Below are 21,867 nucleotides of genomic sequence, written 5' to 3'. Positions count from 1 at the left end.
AGCGCCACCAACTGGCAGCAGGAAGTGTGTCACTTTCAACATGCTTTTGACAAAAGTGGGGGGGTTAGTTTTACCAACAGTTCCAAAAATCAGTATATATATATTGGTCTCATCGAGTCAGACAACTTTCTAATTTACAGTTATTAGCTCAGAGCAAAAGGAAGTCAGATATTTTGGTTTGAATGTGGATTTTTTGGATATTTCAGACTCTGAGTTTTTAGCTACTCTTCCTAACTGGTTTATTTTATTCACACCAAACTTTTTCAAAATGATGAAAATACATTAAAGATGCTAAATTGTGAACGGATATTAAACATCTCAAACGGTTTTGCTATAGTGAGGGACTAAAGTAATGTACAAAAAGGAAACTAAAAGCCTCATCTTCTAAAAATGTAATTAAAAAACATTTATTTCTATATAAAAGTATACAAATATCACAACTAAACCCATTTTATTCTTTATTTTTTTTCAATTTAATAATTATTTATAAGTTTAAAAATAGTAATTGTACTATTTAGTCCCATAAAAGTCAAGTCATACATAGGGCTATACTGTCCTCTTGTGTTCAAAATCAGGTAGGCCTATTGTATCTACATAAAAATATACTAGGTTTGTGACGGTGAGAATATTTTACCACTGGTTAATCTATGTGTGACACCGCTGGGGGCTTTTGAATCGCCAACTTAAAAACGAAAGTAAAATATGCTCGTTCGCACTGACATTGATAGTGGTTGAGCGAGCTTTTCAAATGAATTCCTATGGAAGTAGGAATTAACTGAAAAACGTTCACTCTGTTCTGCTCGTTCCTCGCCGTGGATGCGCACCGTTATGAATGCCCGTGCAGCCATGAGCATTTTAGTTTAATTTTAAAATGAGCGCTTTTCGGGGGGTGGATTGCTTGAAATTATTTTACAAAAGCACAATGTTGTGTTTTATTGCGACTGTACACAAATATAAGTTAACACTTTGCAGTTTGAATGTCGTCCTGTATAATGACGGAGTATGTTTTTATGTGTCCACTGTTCAATCGCGCCCACGCCACACACACACACACACACACGGTTTACTATCTTTGTGGGGACTCTCCATAGACTTAATGGTTTTATACTGTACAAACTGTATATTCTATCTCCTCACACTAACCCTACCCCTAAACCTACCTATCCCAGAAAACTTTCTGCATTTTTACATTTCCAAAAAAACTCATTCTGTATGATTTATAAGCTTGTTTACCCATGGGGACCTCTATTTAGGTCCCCACTGTGACATGAGTCCCCATGAGTCTGTGTGCATTCAGGTTGAAGTCCCCACCGGGATAGAAAAACATGAACACACATACACACACACACACACACACACACACACACACACACACACACACACACACACACACACACACACACACACACACACACACACACACACACACACACACACACACACACACAAACACACAAACACACATTCCAGCATTGCAATCTTGACATCGCAGCCTGTTCATTATAGCCTTAATAAAATATAATAATAAAAATAGTCAACCTAACATAAACGAATTACACTGCTCTGTTTAAATAGTCAGTAGTACAATTTGTACCATTCACAGAAAGCAAAGCTCCACTGTGATGTTTCCAAGCACATTTTTGCGCGTGTGAAGAGGATGATTTTTTCCATCGATATTGGAACACGAGTGAAGTACAAAGCCTATAATAAAGAATAGTTTAGCATCCAAATACATCGCAAATATTGAAACATTTTGATTCTAATGAGAGGGTTACGTGAGACCAACACTGCTTACTTTCGTTTTTATTTTGACATTAAATTTAAAGGATTTGTTGTGGAATATTTTGAGTGTATCATAAAATCAGAATAAGGTAAGACAAGTAATATTTTCTGTCTTATATATATATATACGTGTGTATATATATATATATACGTGTGTATATATATATATATATATATATATATATATATATATGTATATGTGTGTGTGTGTATATATATATATATATATATATATATATATATATATATATATATATATATATATAAATATAAATATAGCTGCGAGCAGCGATGGAGGGCCAAAGCCGGCGGCACCGCCATCCCCGGTGCCTTTAGGTAACTAAAGGCTCCGGGGTTGCGGTGCCACCGGCTTGGGCCCGTAATCGCTGCTCGCAGCTATATTTAGGGCCCGAGCACCGATGGTGTGAGGACCCTCTTGGAATTGCTCTGTTTATTATTAGGGCCCGAGCACCGATGGTGTGAGGACCCTCTTGGAATTGCTCTGTTTATTAGGGCCCGAGCACCGATGGTGTGAGGACCCTCTTGGAATTGCTCTGTTTATTATTATTATTATTATTCTTCTCCGCATTGAATTGCATTTTTGAGGGCCTAAACATGCTCGAAAACTCACGAAACTTTGCACACGCGTCAAAACTGGCGAAAATTGACATCTGATATAGGTTTCAGAATTGGACGGGGCAAAATGGCTCGATAGCGCCACCTATAAAAGTTCAACGGAGTGCGCCTCCCGCAACGTTCCACGTACGTGCACGAAATTCGGTACATACATGTAATGACCTAATACCTACAAAAAAGTCTCTTGGAGCATAGCCCTAAACACAACAGGAAGTCAGCCATTTTGAACTTCCTCCCAGATTTGCAGTTTTTGACATTTTCAGGCCTCGTACTTTAACGAACTCCTCCTACAGTTTTAATCTGATCATCTTCAAATTTGGTGAGTGTAATCTTAAGGCCTTTGCGACGTTAAATTGCGAAGATCTTGAGTTTTCGTCGAAGGGCGGGTCCTCGGCGGCCTGACAAATTTTGATGTTTCGCCATGAAACAGGAAGTTGCTGTAACTCAGGCATGGAATGTCCAATCTGCCCCAAACTTCACACATTTGATAAGAGTTCTGTCCTGAACACATGACCATGCTCATATTCAGTTATAGTCATAGCGCCACCTGCTGGCAACAGGAAGTGACATGTTTAACACTGTTATGGACTCCTAATAACATATAAAAAAGTGCCAGCAAGTGCTAAACATGCTAACAACATACTAGAAGCATGCTAAAACATGCTAGCAAACTCTTAGCTAAGTGCTAAAGCATGCTATTATTGCAATTAAATAGGAATTTGCTGTAACTCAGGCATGGAATGTCCAATCTGCCCCAAACTTCACACTTTTGATAAGCGTTCTGTCCTGAACATATCTACATGAGAATATTCAGTTATAGTAATAGCGCCACCTACTGGTAACAGGAAGTGTCATGTTTAACACATTGATGCCATTCTAGCAACATGTTAAAAATGCCATTGACTTCTAAACATGCTAGAAACATGTTAAAACATGCTAGCAATACTTAGCTAAGTGCTAAAGCATGCTAATTCAATGAAACAGGATGTTGTTGTTACTCAAGAAGGCAATGTCCAATCTGCGCCAAACTTCACACTTTTAATAAACGTTCTGTCCTGAACACATGACCATGCTCATATTCAGTTACAGTCATAGTGCCACCTGCTGGCAACAGGAAATGACATGTTAAACACTGTTGTGGACATATAAAAACATATAAAAAAAGTGCCAGAAAGTGCTAAACATGCTAACAACATACTAGAAACATGCTAAAACATGCTAGCAAACACTTAGCTAAGTGTTAAAGCATGCTATTGCTGCAATTAAATAGGAATTTGCTGTAACACAGGCATGGAATGTCCAATCTGCCCCAAACTTCACACGTTTGATAAGAGTCATGGCCTGAACACATCTACATGAGAATATTCAGTTATAGTAATAGCGCCACCTGCTGTCAACAGGAAGTGACATGTTTAACACTGTTGTGGTCTCCTAATAACATATATAAAAGAGCCAGCAAGTGCTAAACAGGTTAGCAACATACTAGAAACATGCTAGCAAACACTTAGCTAAGTGCTAAAGCATGCTATTACTGCAATTAAATAGGAATTTGCTGTAACTCAGGCATGGAATGTCCAATCTGCCCCAAACTTCACATGTTTGATAAGAATCATGGCCTGAACACATGTCTATGCTCAAATTCAGTTATAGTAATAGCGCCACCTACTGGCAACAGGAAGTGACATGTTTAACACGTTGATGCCGTTCTAGCAACATGTTAAAAATGCCATTGAGTTCTAAACATGCTAGAAACATATTAAAACATGCTAGCAATACTTAGCTAAGTGCTAAAGCATGCTAATTCAATGAAACAGGACTTTGTTGTTACTCAAGAAGGCAATGTACAATCTACCCCAAACGTCACACGTTTGATAAGAGTTATCTCTTGAACACATGTCCATGCTCATATTTAGTTATAGTCATAGCGCCACCTGCTGGCAACAGGAAGTGACGTTTAACACTGTTCTTGACTCCTAATAACATATAAAAAAATGCCAGTAGGTGCTAAACATCCTACCAACATACTAGAGACATGCTAAAACATACTAGCAAACACTTAGCTAAGTGCTAAAGAATGATATTACTGCAATTAAATATGAATTTGCTGTAACTCAGGCATGGAATGTCCAATCTGCCCCAAACTTCACACTTTTGATAAGCGTTCTGTCCTGAACACATGACCATGCTTATATTCAGTTACAGTCATAGCGCCACCTGCTGGCAACAGGAAGTGACATGTTTAACACTGTTATGGACTCCTAATAACATATAAAAAAGTGCCAGCAAGTGTTAAACATGCTAACAACATACTAGAAACATGCTAAAACATGCTAGCAAACTCTTAGCCAAGTGCTAAAGCATGCTATTATTGCAATTAAATAGGAATTTGCTGTAACTCAGGCATGGAATGTCCAATCTGCCCCAAACTTCACACTTTTGATAAGAGTCATGGCCTGAACACATCTACATGAGAATGTTCAGTTATAGTAATAGCGCCACCAACTGGCAACAGGAAGTGACATGTTTAACACGTTGATGCCGTTCTAGCAACATGTTAAAAATGCCATTGAGTTCTAAACATGCTAGAAACATGTTAAAACATGCTTAAATGCTTAGCTAAGTTCTAAAGAATGCTAATTCAATGAAACATGACTTTGTTGTTACTCAAGAAGGCAATGTCCAATTTGCACCAAACTTCACACGTTTGATAAGAGTTCTGTCCTGAACACACATCCATGCTCATATTCAGTTATAGTCATAACGCCACCTACTGGCAACAGAAACTGACATGGTTAACACAGTAATGCAGTACTAACCACATAATTATTGTGTACTGAGCATGCTAGAAACAGACTAAACATGCTAGCAACACTTAGCTGAGTCATGAAGCATGCTATTATCACCATTATACAAAACATTTTGTAACTGACTTTGACATACTCTTACTATATATCCCTCCTTAAATGTACATTTCCCAACCATGCTCTGCCTTCCTAAAGCCACCGAGTGTTGATGGCACGGGTGCGAGGGCCCTTTCATCGCTGCTTGCAGCTTTAATTATTATTATTATTATTCTTCTCCGCATTTAATTGCATTTTTGAGGGCCTAAACATGCTCGAAAACTCACAAAACTTTGCACACGCGTCAGAACTGGCGAAAATTTACATCTGATATAGGTTTCAGAATTGGACGGGGCAAAATGGCTCGATAGCGCCACCTATAAAAGTTCAACGGAGTGCGCCTCCCGCAACGTTCCACGTACGTGCACGAAATTCGGTACATACATGTAATGACCTAATACCTACAAAAAAGTCTCTTGGAGCATAGCCCTAAACACAACAGGAAGTCAGCCATTTTGAACTTCCTCTCAGATTTTTGTGCAGTTTTTGCCATTTTCAGGCCTCGTACTTTAACGAACTCCTCCTACAGTTTTCATCTGATCATCTTCAAATTTGGTGAGTGTAATCTTAAGGCCTTTGCGACGTTAAATTGCGAAGATCTTGAGTTTTCGTCAAAGGGCGGGTCCTCGGCGGCCTGATAAATTTCGATGTTTCGCCATGAAACAGGAAGTTGTTGTAACTCAGGCATGGAATGTCCAATCTGCCCCAAACTTCACACGTTTGATAAGAGTTCTGTCCTGAACACATGACCATGCTCATATTCAGTTATAGTCATAGCGCCACCTGCTGGCAACAGGAAGTGACATGTTTAACACTGTTATGGACTCCTAATAACATATAAAAAAGTGCCAGCAAGTGCTAAACATGCTAACAACATACTAGAAGCATGCTAAAACATGCTAGCAAACTCTTAGCTAAGTGCTAAAGCATGCTATTATTGCAATTAAATAGGAATTTGCTGTAACTCAGGCATGGAATGTCCAATCTGCCCCAAACTTCACACTTTTGATAAGCGTTCTGTACTGAACACATCTACATGAGAATATTCAGTTATAGTAATAGCGCCACCTACTGGTAACAGGAAGTGTCATGTTTAACACGTTGATGCCATTCTAGCAACATGTTAAAAATGCCATTGACTTCTAAACATGCTAGAAACATGTTAAAACATGCTAGCAATACTTAGCTAAATGCTAAAGCATGCTAATTCAATGAAACAGGATGTTGTTGTTACTCAAGAAGGCAATGTCCAATCTGCGCCAAACTTCACACTTTTAATAAACGTTCTATCCTGAACACATGACCATGCTCATATTCAGTTACAGTCATAGTGCCACCTGCTGGCAACAGGAAGTGACATGTTAAACACTGTTGTGGACATATAAAAACATATAAAAAAGTGCCAGCAAGTGCTAAACATGCTAACAACATACTAGAAACTAGAGCCCGACCGATATATCGGCAGGCCGATATTATCGGCCGATATTAGGCATTTTCAAAACTATCGGTATCGGCATTTATAACGGCCGATAAATAAATATTTCAAAAATAAAATAAAAACGGACGAAACACCCTTCAACCATGTTATGAGTGTTGGCGTTGTATAGTTAGTCCACCAGAGGGTACTCTACACCGTCCCTGTTGGCAACACTCGTGTATAACGCGCCACACATTCTGCAACCTGCTGATCCAGCCAGAGTCGGGCAGAGAGAACCGCGAGTGAGATCATCGGTGAAGTGTGTTCATGGTGAGTTGTTAACGACTCACTAGACATACGTTGCTTGAATAACAATTAAAAGAACATCCCTATCAGTTCTCTTAACTCAAATAAGGATGACAAAATTCGTGACTCATGTCCAGTTTTGCTGCGGTTAAATAAGCCGAGAGTGAAGCGGAACAACGCGACGTAGGCTATATTCACATAAAATGTTAACACTGCAGTTCACAAAAGTTCATAATGTGCATGTGCTTTAATGCTTTGTCGGTTAAACATTTAATTTTAAATGCTGATGCGCTGTTCTAACGTGTGCGTTTCTCAGCGCGTACATGTGAAGCTCACATGCACTAAAAGCCTTTCTACCAGCGCCTGGATACTGGACTAAGTTATCTTTCGAGTATTATTGTGCTAATACTGTTAAATACACACAATATTTACATAAACAAAGTCGGTTGTCTAAAGTGAAGGCAAAATTGAGAGAAAATCTGTTTGTCAAATGCGTGTACATTAGACGTGTCGTGCTCAGCTTTTAAAGAGACAGTAGCACTTGTAAACACATTGCCTCTTGTCCTTAAAGGGATAGTTCACCCAATAATAAAAATGATCTCATTATTTACAGGCACTCTAATGTTGTTCCAACTGTATTAATTTCCTTCTAATATTTTTCTAATATTAATAGTTTGAAGAATGTGGGTATGATAACCAAACAGTAACCAAACAGTAGCTGGTCCCCATTGACTTCCAAAGGAGAAAAATATACTATGGAAGTCACTGGGGTACATCAACTGTTTGGTTACCCACATTCATCCAAATAACTTATTTTCAACAGAAGAAAAAAACAACTTGAGAGAGTAAATTATGACTATTTGAATTTGTTGTCAATTTTAATGTGAAATTGTTGTTTTTGTTCAAAGGACTAAACGTTTAGTCTTAAAAAAAAATCTTAAGTTTGTATTTTTATACATTTTATTTATCAGAACTTTAATATATTTTGATGTTCTTCTGTTCTGTTGTGACAATAAAAGAAACAAGTTTCTTTTTAAAATGCATTATCATATTATTTTAGTTAAAACTCATAAATAACTACAAATAACTAATGTTAGGGAAATTTGTTAATGTTTTGTTGCGCGTTTCTGAAAAAAAAATAAAAAATATCGTCCGATATATCGGAATATCGGATTTTAAAACCAACAAATATTTGTACCGGTATCGGCCTTCAAAATCCTTTATCGGTCGGGCTCTAGTACCCATCAAAAGTTTGTACACACCAATTGTAAAGTGTGTCCAAACTTACTGTACTATAATACACATAAATAATATTGCTACTGTATTATAATATACACATAAATAATATCGGCCGATATATCGGTATCTGGCTTTTTTTTATCGGTATCGGCATCGGCGCCCAAAAATCCATATCGGTCGGGCTCTACTAGAAACATGCTAAAACATGCTAGCAAACACTTAGCTAAGTGCTAAAGCATGCAAATGCTGCAATTAAATAGGAATTTGCTGTAACACAGGCATGGAATGTCCAATCTGCCCCAAATTTCACACGTTTGATAAGAGTCATGGCCTGAACACATCTACATGAGAATATTCAGTTATAGTAATAGCGCCACCTGCTGTCAACAGGAAGTGACATGTTTAACACTGTTGTGGTCTCCTAATAACATATAAAAAAGAGCCAGCAAGTGCTAAACAGGTTAGCAACATACTAGAAACATGCTAGCAAACACTTAGTTAAGTGCTAAAGCATGCTATTACTGCAATTAAATAGGAATTTGCTGTAACTCAGGCATGGAATGTCCAATCTGCCCTAAACTTCACACGTTTGATAAGAATCATGGCCTGAACACATGTCTATGCTCAAATTCAGTTATAGTAATAGCGCCACCTACTGGCAACAGGAAGTGACATGTTTAACACGTTGATGCCGTTCTAGCAACATGTTAAAAATGCCATTGAGTTCTAAACATGCTAGAAACATATTAAAACATGCTAGCAATACTTAGCTAAGTGCTAAAGCATGCTAATTCAATGAAACAGGACTTTGTTGTTACTCAAGAAGGCAATGTACAATCTACCCCAAACTTCACACGTTTGATAAGAGTTATCTCTTGAACACATGTCCATGCTCATATTTAGTTATAGTCATAGCGCCACCTGCTGGCAACAGGAAGTGACGTTTAACACTGTTCTTGACTCCTAATAACATATAAAAAAATGCCAGTAGGTGCTAAACATCCTACCAACATACTATAGACATGCTAAAACATACTAGCAAACACTTAGCTAAGTGCTAAAGAATGATATTACTGCAATTAAATATGAATTTGCTGTAACTCAGGCAAGGAATGTCCAATCTGCCCCAAACTTCACACTTTTGATAAGCGTTCTGTCCTGAACACATGATCATGCTTACAGTCATAGCGCCACCTGCTGGCAGCAGGAAGTGACATGTTTAACACTGTTATGGACTCCTAATAACATATAAAAAAGTGCCAGCAAGTGCTAAACATGCTAACAACATACTAGAAACATGCTAAAACATGCTAGCAAACTCTTAGCTAAGTGCTAAAGCATGCTATTATTGCAATTAAATAGGAATTTGCTGTAATTCAGGCATGGAATGTCCAATCTGCCCCAAACTTCACACATTTGATAAGAATCATGGCCTGAACACATGTCTATGCTCAAATTCAGTTATAGTAATAGCGCCACCTACTGGCAACAGGAAGTGACATGTTTAACACTTTTATGCCGTTCTAGCAACATGTTAAAAATGCCATTGAGTTCTAAACATGCTAGAAACATGTTAAAACATGCTAACAATGCTTAGCTAAGTGCTAAAGAATGTTAATTCAATGAAACATGACTTTGTTGTTACTCAAGAAGGCAATGTCCAATTTGCACCAAACTTCACACGTTTGATAAGAGTTCTGTCCTGAACACACATCCATGCTCATATTCAGTTATAGCCATAACGCCACCTACTGGCAACAGAAACTGACATGGTTAACACCGTAATGCAGTACTAACCACATAATTATTGTGTACTAAGCATGCTAGAAACAGACTAAACATGCTAGCAACACTTAGCTGAGTCATGAAGCATGCTATTATCACCATTATACAAAACATTTTGTAACTGACTTTGACATACTCTTACTATATATACCTCCTTAAATGTACATTTCCCAACCATGCTCTGTCTTCCTAAAGCCACCGAGTGTTGATGGCACGGGTGCGAGGGCCCTTTCATCGCTGCTTGCAGCTTTAATTATTATTATTATTATTATTCTCCGCATTGAATTGCATTTTTGAGGGCCTAAACATGCGCGAAAACTCACGAAACTTTGCACACGCGTCAGAACTGGCGAAAATTTACATCTGATATAGGTTTCAGAATTGGACGGGGCAAAATGGCTCGATAGCGCCACCTATAAAAGTTCAACGGAGTGCGCCTCCCGCAACGTTCAACGTACGTGCACGAAATTCGGTACATACGTGTAATGACCTAATACCTACAAAAAAGTCTCTTGGAGCATAGCCCTAAACACAACAGGAAGTCAGCCATTTTGAACTTCCTCTCAGATTTTTGTGCAGTTTTTGCCATTTTCAGGCCTCGTACTTTAACGAACTCCTCCTACAGTTTTAATCTGATCATCTTCAAATTTGGTGAGTGTAATCTTAAGGCCTTTGCGACGTTAAATTGCGAAGATCTTGAGTTTTCGTCGAAGGGCGGGTCCTCGGCGGCCTTACAAATTTCGATGTTTCGCCATGAAACAGGAAGTTGCTGTAACTCAGGCATGGAATGTCCAATCTGCCCCAAACTTCACACGTTTGATAAGAGTTCTGTCCTGAACACATGGCCATGCTCATATTCAGTTATAGTCATAGCGCCACCTGCTGGCAACAGGAAGTGACATGTTTAACACTGTTATGGACTCCTAATAACATATAAAAAAGTGCCAGCAAGTGCTAAACATGCTAACAACATACTAGAAGCATGCTAAAACATGCTAGCAAACTCTTAGCTAAGTGCTAAAGCATGCTATTATTGCAATTAAATAGGAATTTGCTGTAACTCAGGCATGGAATGTCCAATCTGCCCCAAACTTCACACTTTTGATAAGCGTTCTGTCCTGAACACATCTACATGATAATATTCAGTTATAGTAATAGCGCCACCTACTGGCAACAGGAAGTGTCATGTTTAACACGTTGATGCCATTCTAGCAACATGTTAAAAATGCCATTGAGGTCTAAACATGCTAGAAACATGTTAAAACATGCTAGCTAATGTTAAAACATGCTAGCAATACTTAGCTAAGTGCTAAAGCATGCTAATTCAATGAAACAGGATGTTGTTGTTACTCAAGAAGGCAATGTCCAATCTGCGCCAAACTTCACACTTTTAATAAACGTTCTGTCCTGAACACATGACCATGCTCATATTCAGTTACAGTCATAGTGCCACCTGCTGGCAACAGGAAGTGACATGTTAAACACTGTTGTGGACATATAAAAACATAAAAAAAGTGCCAGCAAGTGCTAAACATGCTAACAACATACTAGAAACATGCTAAAACATGCTAGCAAACACTTAGCTAAGTGCTAAAGCATGCTATTGCTGCAATTAAATAGGAATTTGCTGTAACACAGGCATGGAATGTCCAATCTGCCCCAAACTTCACACGTTTGATAAGAGTCATGGCCTGAACACATCTACATGAGAATATTCAGTTATAGTAATAGCGCCACCTGCTGTCAACAGGAAGTGACATGTTTAACACTGTTGTGGTCTCCTAATAACATATATAAAAGAGCCAGCAAGTGCTAAACAGGTTAGCAACATACTAGAAACATGCTAGCAAACACTTAGCTAAGTGATAAAGCATGCTATTACTGCAATTAAATAGGAATTTGCTGTAACTCAGGCATGGAACGTCCAATCTGCCCCAAACTTCACATGTTTGATAAGAATCATGGCCTGAACGCATGCCTATGCTCAAATTCAGTTATAGTAATAGCGCCACCTACTGGCAACAGGAAGTGACATGTTTAACACGTTGATGCCGTTCTAGCAACATGTTAAAAATGCCATTGAGTTCTAAACATGCTAGAAACATATTAAAACATGCTAGTAATACTTAGCTAAGTGCTAAAGCATGCTAATTCAATGAAACAGGACTTTGTTGTTACTCAAGAAGGCAATGTACAATCTACCCCAAACGTCACACGTTTGATAAGAGTTATCTCTTGAACACATGTCCATGCTCATATTTAATTATAGTCATAGCGCCACCTGCTGGCAACAGGAAGTGACGTTTAACACTGTTCTTGACTCCTAATAACATATAAAAAAATGCAAGTAGGTGCTAAACATCCTACCAACATACTAGAGACATGCTAAAACATAATAGCAAACACTTAGCTAAGTGCTAAAGAATGATATTACTGCAATTAAATATGAATTTGCTGTAACTCAGGCATGGAATGTCCAATCTGCCCCAAACTTCACACTTTTGATAAGCGTTCTGTCCTGAACACATGACCATGCTTATATTCAGTTACAGTCATAGCGCCACCTGCTGTCAACAGGAAGTGACATGTTTAACACTGTTGTGGTCTCCTAATAACATATATAAAAGAGCCAGCAAGTGCTAAACAGGTTAGCAACATACTAGAAACATGCTAGCAAACACTTAGCTAAGTGATAAAGCATGCTATTACTGCAATTAAATAGGAATTTGCTGTAACTCAGGCATGGAACGTCCAATCTGCCCCAAACTTCACATGTTTGATAAGAATCATGGCCTGAACGCATGCCTATGCTCAAATTCAGTTATAGTAATAGCGCCACCTACTGGCAACAGGAAGTGACATGTTTAACACGTTGATGCCGTTCTAGCAACATGTTAAAAATGCCATTGAGTTCTAAACATGCTAGAAACATATTAAAACATGCTAGTAATACTTAGCTAAGTGCTAAAGCATGCTAATTCAATGAAACAGGACTTTGTTGTTACTCAAGAAGGCAATGTACAATCTACCCCAAACGTCACACGTTTGATAAGAGTTATCTCTTGAACACATGTCCATGCTCATATTTAGTTATAGTCATAGCGCCACCTGCTGGCAACAGGAAGTGACGTTTAACACTGTTCTTGACTCCTAATAACATATAAAAAAATGCCAGTAGGTGCTAAACATCCTACCAACATACTAGAGACATGCTAAAACATAATAGCAAACACTTAGCTAAGTGCTAAAGAATGATATTACTGCAATTAAATATGAATTTGCTGTAACTCAGGCATGGAATGTCCAATCTGCCCCAAACTTCACACTTTTGATAAGCGTTCTGTCCTGAACACATGACCATGCTTATATTCAGTTACAGTCATAGCGCCACCTGCTGGCAACAGGAAGTTACATGTTTAACACTGTTGTGGACTCCTAATAACATATAAAAAAGTGCCAGCAAGTGTTAAACATGCTAACAACATACTAGAAACATGCTAAAACATGCTAGCAAACTCTTAGCCAAGTGCTAAAGCATGCTATTATTGCAATTAAATAGGAATTTGCTGTAACTCAGGCATGGAATGTCCAATCTGCCCCAAACTTCACACTTTTGATAAGAGTCATGGCCTGAACACATCTACATGAGAATGTTCAGTTATAGTAATAGCGCCACCAACTGGCAACAGGAAGTGACATGTTTAACACGTTGATGCCGTTCTAGCAACATGTTAAAACATGCTAACAATGCTTAGCTAAGTTCTAAAGAATGCTAATTCAATGAAACATGACTTTGTTGTTACTCAAGAAGGCAATGTCCAATTTGCACCAAACTTCACATGTTTGATAAGAGTTCTGTCCTGAACACACATCCATGCTTATATTCAGTTATAGTCATAACGCCACCTACTGGCAACAGAAACTGACATGGTTAACACAGTAATGCAGTACTAACCACATAATTATTGTGTACTAAGCATGCTAGAAACAGACTGAACATGCTAGCAACACTTAGCTGAGTCATGAAGCATGCTATTATCACCATTATACAAAACATTTTGTAACTGACTTTGACATACTCTTACTATATATACCTCCTTAAATGTACATTTCCCAACCATGCTCTGCCTTCCTAAAGCCACCGAGTGTTGATGGCACGGGTGCGAGGGCCCTTTCATCGCTGCTTGCAGCTTTAATTATTAGGGCCCAAGCCCTGAAAGGGCGAAGGCCCTATTGTTTTCGGTAGGATTATTGTTTATTAGGGCCCAAGCCCTGAAAGGGCGAAGGCCCTATTGTTTCCGTAAGGATTATTTTTTTTTTTTTTCTTCATTATTTTTTTTTTTGCCTTTTTGACACTTTTGGGGCCCTTAACATGCTCAAAAACTCTTGAAATTTTGCACACACGTCAGAACCCGCGGCCATCAGGGCCGGGCTGAAGCTGGTACCGTGGCGTGGCAGGGGGGCTCGACGGCGCCCCCTGGAATGGGGTCCGAAAACTTGGTCCATAAATCAAACACGCTTGCATGTAATAATATGAAACTCAGTACACATATAGATCTCATCGGGCCGAACAACTTTCGTGCTCTAAGTTTTACAAAAGCCCAACAGGAAGTCGGTTATTATACGTTGTTTGGAAAACGCATACAATGGAATGTGAAATACTCCTCCTAGGGATTTCATCCGATCGCCACCAAACTCGGTGAGAATAAAGTCAAGACATTGAGGATGAATTCTTGCGAACAGATTTTTGATATCTCGAACGGTTTGGCCGTGGCGAGGAAACTAATTTATGGCGAATAATGGGACACAGGAAGTGTGTTATAACTTCTGCATACATTGACTGATCTTGATGAAACTTCAGCAGTGTATTCGTTGTAAGAGGCCGATCACATGGATGTGACTATTGTGAGTCAAAGTTATAGCGCCACCAACTGGCAGCAGGAAGTGTGTCACTTTCAAAATGCTTTGAAGTCACCCTCTTACTTTTACCCGATTTGCTTCAAACTTTATGTGTATAATGTAAACACACGGCAGATGTAGACCTGTGGAAGGATTATTGATATCTTAGATACTGTTGCCGTGGCAACGCATCAAATTTTAATATTCTTTTCGGATGCGTTTGAAACTCTTAGCATGCTTGAAATTGGATGAAACTCGACAGACACATAACACTTATTAGCCAGTAGACATGTGAAAAGTTTCAGAAACGGGCGTGGCAGGGGGGCTCAACAGCGCCCTCTTGAACAGGGTCTGAAAACTTGGTCCATATATCAAACACGCTTGCATGAATTAATATGAAACTCGGTACACATATAGATTTCATCGGGCTGAACAACTTTCCCTCTGTCAAGTTTCACGCCAGCCCAACAGGAAGTCGGCTATTATGGGTTGTTTGGAAAACGCTTGCTGTGGAATGTGATGTACTCCTCCTAGAGAATTCATTCAATCACCTCCAAACTCAGTCAGCATGAAGTCAAGACATTGAGAATGCTAAATTGCGGACGGATTTTTGATATCTCGAACGGTTTGGCCGTGGCGAGGAAACAAATTTATGGCGAGAAAAGAGAGGAGACGAAGTGTTATAACTTCTGCATACATTAACTGATCTTGATGAAACTTTAGCAGTGTGTTCGTGGTAAGAGGCAGATCAGATGGATGTAACTATCGTGAGTCAAAGTTATAGCGCCACCAACTGGCAGCAGGAAGTGTGTCACTTTCAACATGCGTTTGACAAAAGTGGGTGGGTTAGTTTTACCAACAGTTACAAAAATCAGTACATATATTGGTCTCACCGAGCCGGACAACTTTCTAATTTACAGTTATTAGCTCAGAGCAAAAGGAAGTCAGATATTTTGGTTTGAATGTGGATTTTTTGGATATTTCAGACTCTGAGTTTTTAGCTACTCTTCCTAACTGGTTTATTTTATTCACACCAAACTTTTTCAAAATGATAAAGATACATTAAAGATGCTAAATTGTGAACGGATATTAAACATCTCAAACGGTTTTGCTATAGTGAGGGACTAAAGTAAAGTAACACTTAAAGCCTCATCTTCTAAAAATGTAATTAAACACCATTTATTTCTATATAAAAGTATAAAAATATCACAACTAAACCCGTTTTATTCTTTTTTTTTCAATTTAATAAATATTTATAAGTTTAAAAATAGTAATTGTACTATTTAGTCCCATAAAAGTCAAGTCATACATAGGGCTATACTGCCCTCTTGTGTTAAAAATCAGGTAGGCCTATTGTATCTACTTAAAAATATACTAGGTATGTGACGGTGAGAATATTTTACCACCGGTTAATCGACGTGTGACACCGCTGGGGGCTTTTGAATCGCCAACTTAAAAACGAAAGTAAAATATGTTCGTCCACACTGACATTGATAGTGGTTGAGCGAGCGTTTCAAATTAATTCCTATGGAAGTAGGAATTAACTGAAAAAGTTCACTCTGTTCTGCTCGTTCCTCGCCGTGGATGTGCACCGTTATGAATGCCCGTGCAGCCATGAGCATTTTAGTTTAATTTTAAAATTAGAGCCTTTCGGGGGTTGATTGCTTGAAATTATTTTACAAAAGCACAATGTTGTGTTTTATTGCGACTGTACACAAATATAAGTTAACACTTTGCAGTTTGAATGTCGTCCTGTATAATGACGGAGTATGTTTTTATGTGTCCACTGTTCAAACGCGCCCACGCCACACACACACACCCACCCACACACACACGGTTTACTATCTTTTTGGGGACTCTCCATAGATTTAATGATTTTTATACTGTACAAACTGTATATTTTATATCCTTACACTAACCCTACCCCTAAACCTACCCATCACTGAAAACTTTCTGCATTTTTACATTTCCAAAAAAACTCATTCTGTATGAAGCTTGTTTACCCATGGGGACCTCTATTTAGGTCCCCACTGTGATACGAGTCCCCATGAGTCTGTGTGCATTCAGGTTAAAGTCCCCACCGGGACAGAAAAACATGAACACACACACACACACACACACACACACACACACACACACACACACACACACACACACACACACACACACACTAGCATTGCAATCTTGACATTGCAGCCTGTTCATTATAGACTTAATAAAATATAATAATAAAATGGTCAACCTAACATATAAAGATTACACTGCTCTAAATAGTCAGTAGTACAATTCGTACAATCACAGTAAGCACCGCTCCACTGTGAATTTTCCAAGGACATTTTTGCGCATGTGAAGAGGATCATTTTTCCCTTCGATATTGGAACGTGAGTGAAGTACAAAGCATATAATAAACAATAGTTTAGCATCCAAAAAAAGGTCATTATATATATATATTTTTTTTTTTTTTTTTTTTTTTAAGTGACAAGACAAAGAATATTACTTGTCTGATATATATATATATATATATATATATATATATATATATATATATATATATATATATATATATATAAATATAGCTGCGAGCAGCGATGGAGGGCCCAAGCCGGTGACACCGCCACCCCGGTGCCTTTAGTGTAACTAAAGGCACCAGGTTGGCGGTGCCACCGGCTTGGGCCCGCAATCGCTGCTCGCAGCTATATTTATTATTATTATTATTATTTTTTTCTACTTCTCGGGCACTTTTGGGGCCCTTAACATGCTCAAAAACTCTTGAAATTTTGCACACACGTCAGAACCCGCGGCCATCAGGGCCGGACTGAAGCTGGTACCCGGGCGTGGCAAGGGGGCTCGACAGCGCCCCCTGCAATGGTGTCTGAAAACTTGGTCCATAAATCAAACACGCTTGCATGTAATAATATGAAACTCAGTACACATATAGATCTCATCGGGCCGAACAACTTTCGTGCTCTAAGTTTTACACCAGCCCAACAGGAAGTCGGATATTATACGTTGTTTGGAAAACGCATATAATGGAATGTGAAATACTCCTCCTAGGGAATTCATCCGATCACCACCAAACTCGGTGTGAATGAAGTCAAGACATTGAGGATGCTAAATTGCGAACGGATTTTTGATATCTCGAACGGTTTGGCCGTGGCGAGGAAACGAATTTATGGCGAATAATGGGACACAGGACGTGTGTTATAACTTCTGCATACATTAACTGATCTTGATGAAACTTCAGCAGTGTGTTCGTTGTAAGAGGCCGATCACATGGATGTGACTATTGTGAGTCAAAGTTATAGCGCCACCAACTGGCAACAGAAAATGTGTCACTTTCAAAATGCTTTGAAATCACCCTCTTATTTTTACCCGATTTGCTTAAAACTTTATGTGTATAATGTAGACACACGGCAGATGTAGACCTGTGAAAGGATTATTTATATCTTAGATACTGTTGCCGTGGCAACGCATCAAACTTTAATATTCTTTTCGGATGCTTTTGAGACTCTTAACATACTTGAAATTGGATGAAACTCGACAGACACATCACATTTATTATCCAGTAGACATGTGCAAAGTTTCAGAAACGGGCGTGGTGAGGGGCTCAGTAGCGCCACCTTTAGTCAAAAATGGGGGCTTAGTTTTAAGAAGAGTCACAAAAATCGTTATGTATATTGTTCTCATCAAGCCGGACAACTTTCTAATTTATAGTCATAAGCTGTGACCAACAGGAAGTGAGATATTTTGGTTTGAATGTGATTTTTTGGAGAATTCTCTCCCTCTCTCTCTCTGCCTCTGCGTCTCTGTGTGTGTGAGGGGTGGGGGGATTTGTCTTTTGAGTGAGATTTGTTTAAAATTCCTGTTTTTCAAGGTTTCAGGGGCTTTTGGGGCCTTTAACGTGCTCAAAAACTCTTGAAACTTTGCACACAGGTCAGAACCCGCGGCCATCAGGGCCGGGCTGAAGCTGGTACCCGGGCGTGGCAGGGGGGCTCAACAGCGCCCCCTGGAACGGGATCCGAACACTTGTCCATAAATCAAACACACTTGCATGTAATGATATGAAACTCGGTACACATATAGATCTCATCGGGCCGAACAACTTTCATGCTCTAAATTTTACGCCAGCCCAACAGGAAGTCGGCAATTATGGGTTGTTTGGAGAACGCTTGCTGTGGAATTTGAAACACTTCTCCTAGAGAATTAATTAAATCGCCACCAAACTCGGTGTGCATGAAGTCAAGACATTGAGGATGCTAAATTGCGGACGGATTTTTGATATCTCAAATGGTTTGGCCGTGGCGAGGACACGAATTTATGGCGAGAAAAGAGAAACACGAAGTGTTATAACTTCTGCACACATTAACTGATCTTGATGAAACTTCAGCAGTGTGTTCGTGGTAAGAGGCCGATCAGATGGATGTGACTATTGTGGGTCAAAGTTATAGCGCCACCAACTGGCAGCAGGAAGTGTGTCACTTTCAAAATGTTTTTGACAAAAGTGGGGGGGTTAGTTTTACCCACAATTACAAAAATCAGTACGTATATTGGTCTCATCGAGCCGGACAACTTTCTAATTTACAGGCATTAGCTGCAACCAACAGGAAGTCAGATATTTTGGTCTGAATATGGATTTTTTGTTAAATCAGCCTCTGAGTTTTTAGTTACTCCTCCTAAAAGGTTTATTTTATTCCCACCAAACTTTTTCAACATGATAAAAATATATTAATGATGCTAAATTGTAAACAGATATTGAATATCTCAAACGGTTTTGCTATGGCGAGGGATTAAATTAATGTCAAAAAGGAAGCAGGAAACATCTCATAACTTCTAAAAATGTAATTATACACCATTTATTTTTATATAAAATTATACAAATATTAGAACTAAACCTATTTTATTCTGTTTTTGCAATTCAAGAAGTATGAAAAAGTTAAAAACAGGCTATTAGTGCTATTTGGTTCAACAAAAAAGCAAACATAGGGCTATACTGCCCTCTTGTGTCCAAAAGGATATCAAAATAGTATATAAAACGTTTTACTAGGTAGGCCTATTGTATTTAAATATAAATTTATTAGGTATATGACTGTAAGGATATTTTCCCATCGGTTAATCGACGTGTGACACGAGCGGGTGCTTTTAAATCGCTAATATAAAAGTGAAAGTAAAAAACGGACGTCCGCACGGACATTGATAATGGTGCACGTTGGAAAAAATGATACTTTTAAACATAACACTAAACCGCTATTAGGTGTCGCCAGGCGACCATCTTAATGAGCGAGTCATTGATTCATTCGTTCAAACGATTCGTTCCAATGACTGAGTCATTCATGATTGAGACAGATGTTTATGGATTGACCATTGAATCTTTAAGTCAACCGATTCGTTTCAAAAAGCTGAATCATTCAGTAATGAGAAAACAAGTTGCTGTGAGATGCGCAGTGGTTCTGCTGTGATCTTTGTTTAACTATTTTTGCTGCTGAAACAGAAAAAAAACAGTCAATATTGCATCTAAAATGTAAGTGACTTAATTGTAACTGTTTATTAACCTGTTGTATGAAATCAATGTCACAGTTTCAATCGTGATTGTATTCAGGAAATAGTTGCCTACTCGTCAAGTGAGGTTGCTTAACTCTATCATATGTTATAAAATATATAAAAACTCCATATTTGTAATTTTTATAGTCAGTATGTTGTTAACTGGTTTGCTTTTTTGTGTGCTGCGCTCATTTGTTTACAATTCTCCTGGAGAAGCAGCATGAGCCTCAGCAGTGCAACCTTGTTACCATTGATCAGTAATACATTCATATTTAACTGCTGATTGCAACTTAAAATGAATGTAATGAAATTAGAATAATCTCTCGTTTTAGTGACTCCCAAGTTATTTTTTTGTTATTGACGTTCTAATCAGGCTATACTCTGGTCGGGCAAGTAAAATTTTCTTTCAGGTAGGCCTATTGTATTTATATATAAATATATTAGGGATGTGACTGTGATAAAATTTTCCCACCGGTTAATCGACGTGTGACACCGCTGAGGGCTTTTAAATCGCTAACTATAGTATACTATATACTAGTAAAATACAGACGTCCGCACAGACATTGATAATGGTGCGGAGTAGAGCGAGCATTTTCAATGTATTCCTATGGATGTAGGAATTAACTAAAACATTTTATTTATGTTTTTGTGTCCACTGTTCAACCGCAACCGCGTCACACACACACACACACATTCCAGAATTGCAATCTTGACATCGCAGCCTGTTCATTATAGCCCTAATACAATATAAAATTAAAAATAGTCAACCTAACATAAACGAATTACACTGCTCTGTTTAAATAGTCAGTAGTACAATTTGTACCATTCACAGAAAGCAAAGCTCCACTGTGATGTTTCCAAGCACATTTTTGCGCGTGTGAAGAGGATGATTTTTTCCATCGATATTGGAACACGAGTGAAGTACAAAGCCTATAATAAAGAATAGTTTAGCATCCAAATACATCGCAAATATTGAAACATTTTGATTCTAATGAGAGGGTTACGTGAGACCAACACTGCTTACTTTCGTTTTTATTTTGACATTAAATTTAAAGGATTTGTTGTGGAATATTTTGAGTGTATCATAAAATCAGAATAAGGTAAGACAAGTAATATTTTCTGTCTTATATATATATATATACACGTGTATATATATATATATATACGTGTGTATATATATATATATATATATATATATATGTATATGTGTGTGTGTGTGTGTGTGTGTATATATATATATATATATATATATATAAATATAAATATAGCTGCGAGCAGCGATGGAGGGCCAAAGCCCGCGGCACCGCCATCCCCGGTGCCTTTAGGTAACTAAAGGCTCCGGGGTTGCGGTGCCACCGGCTTGGG

The sequence above is a fragment of the Squalius cephalus genome, assembly GCF_949319135.1.
Source record: "Squalius cephalus genome assembly, chromosome: 19".
NCBI classification, from domain to species: Eukaryota; Metazoa; Chordata; class Actinopteri; order Cypriniformes; family Leuciscidae; genus Squalius; species Squalius cephalus.
This window is presented reverse-complemented; position numbering follows the sequence as displayed.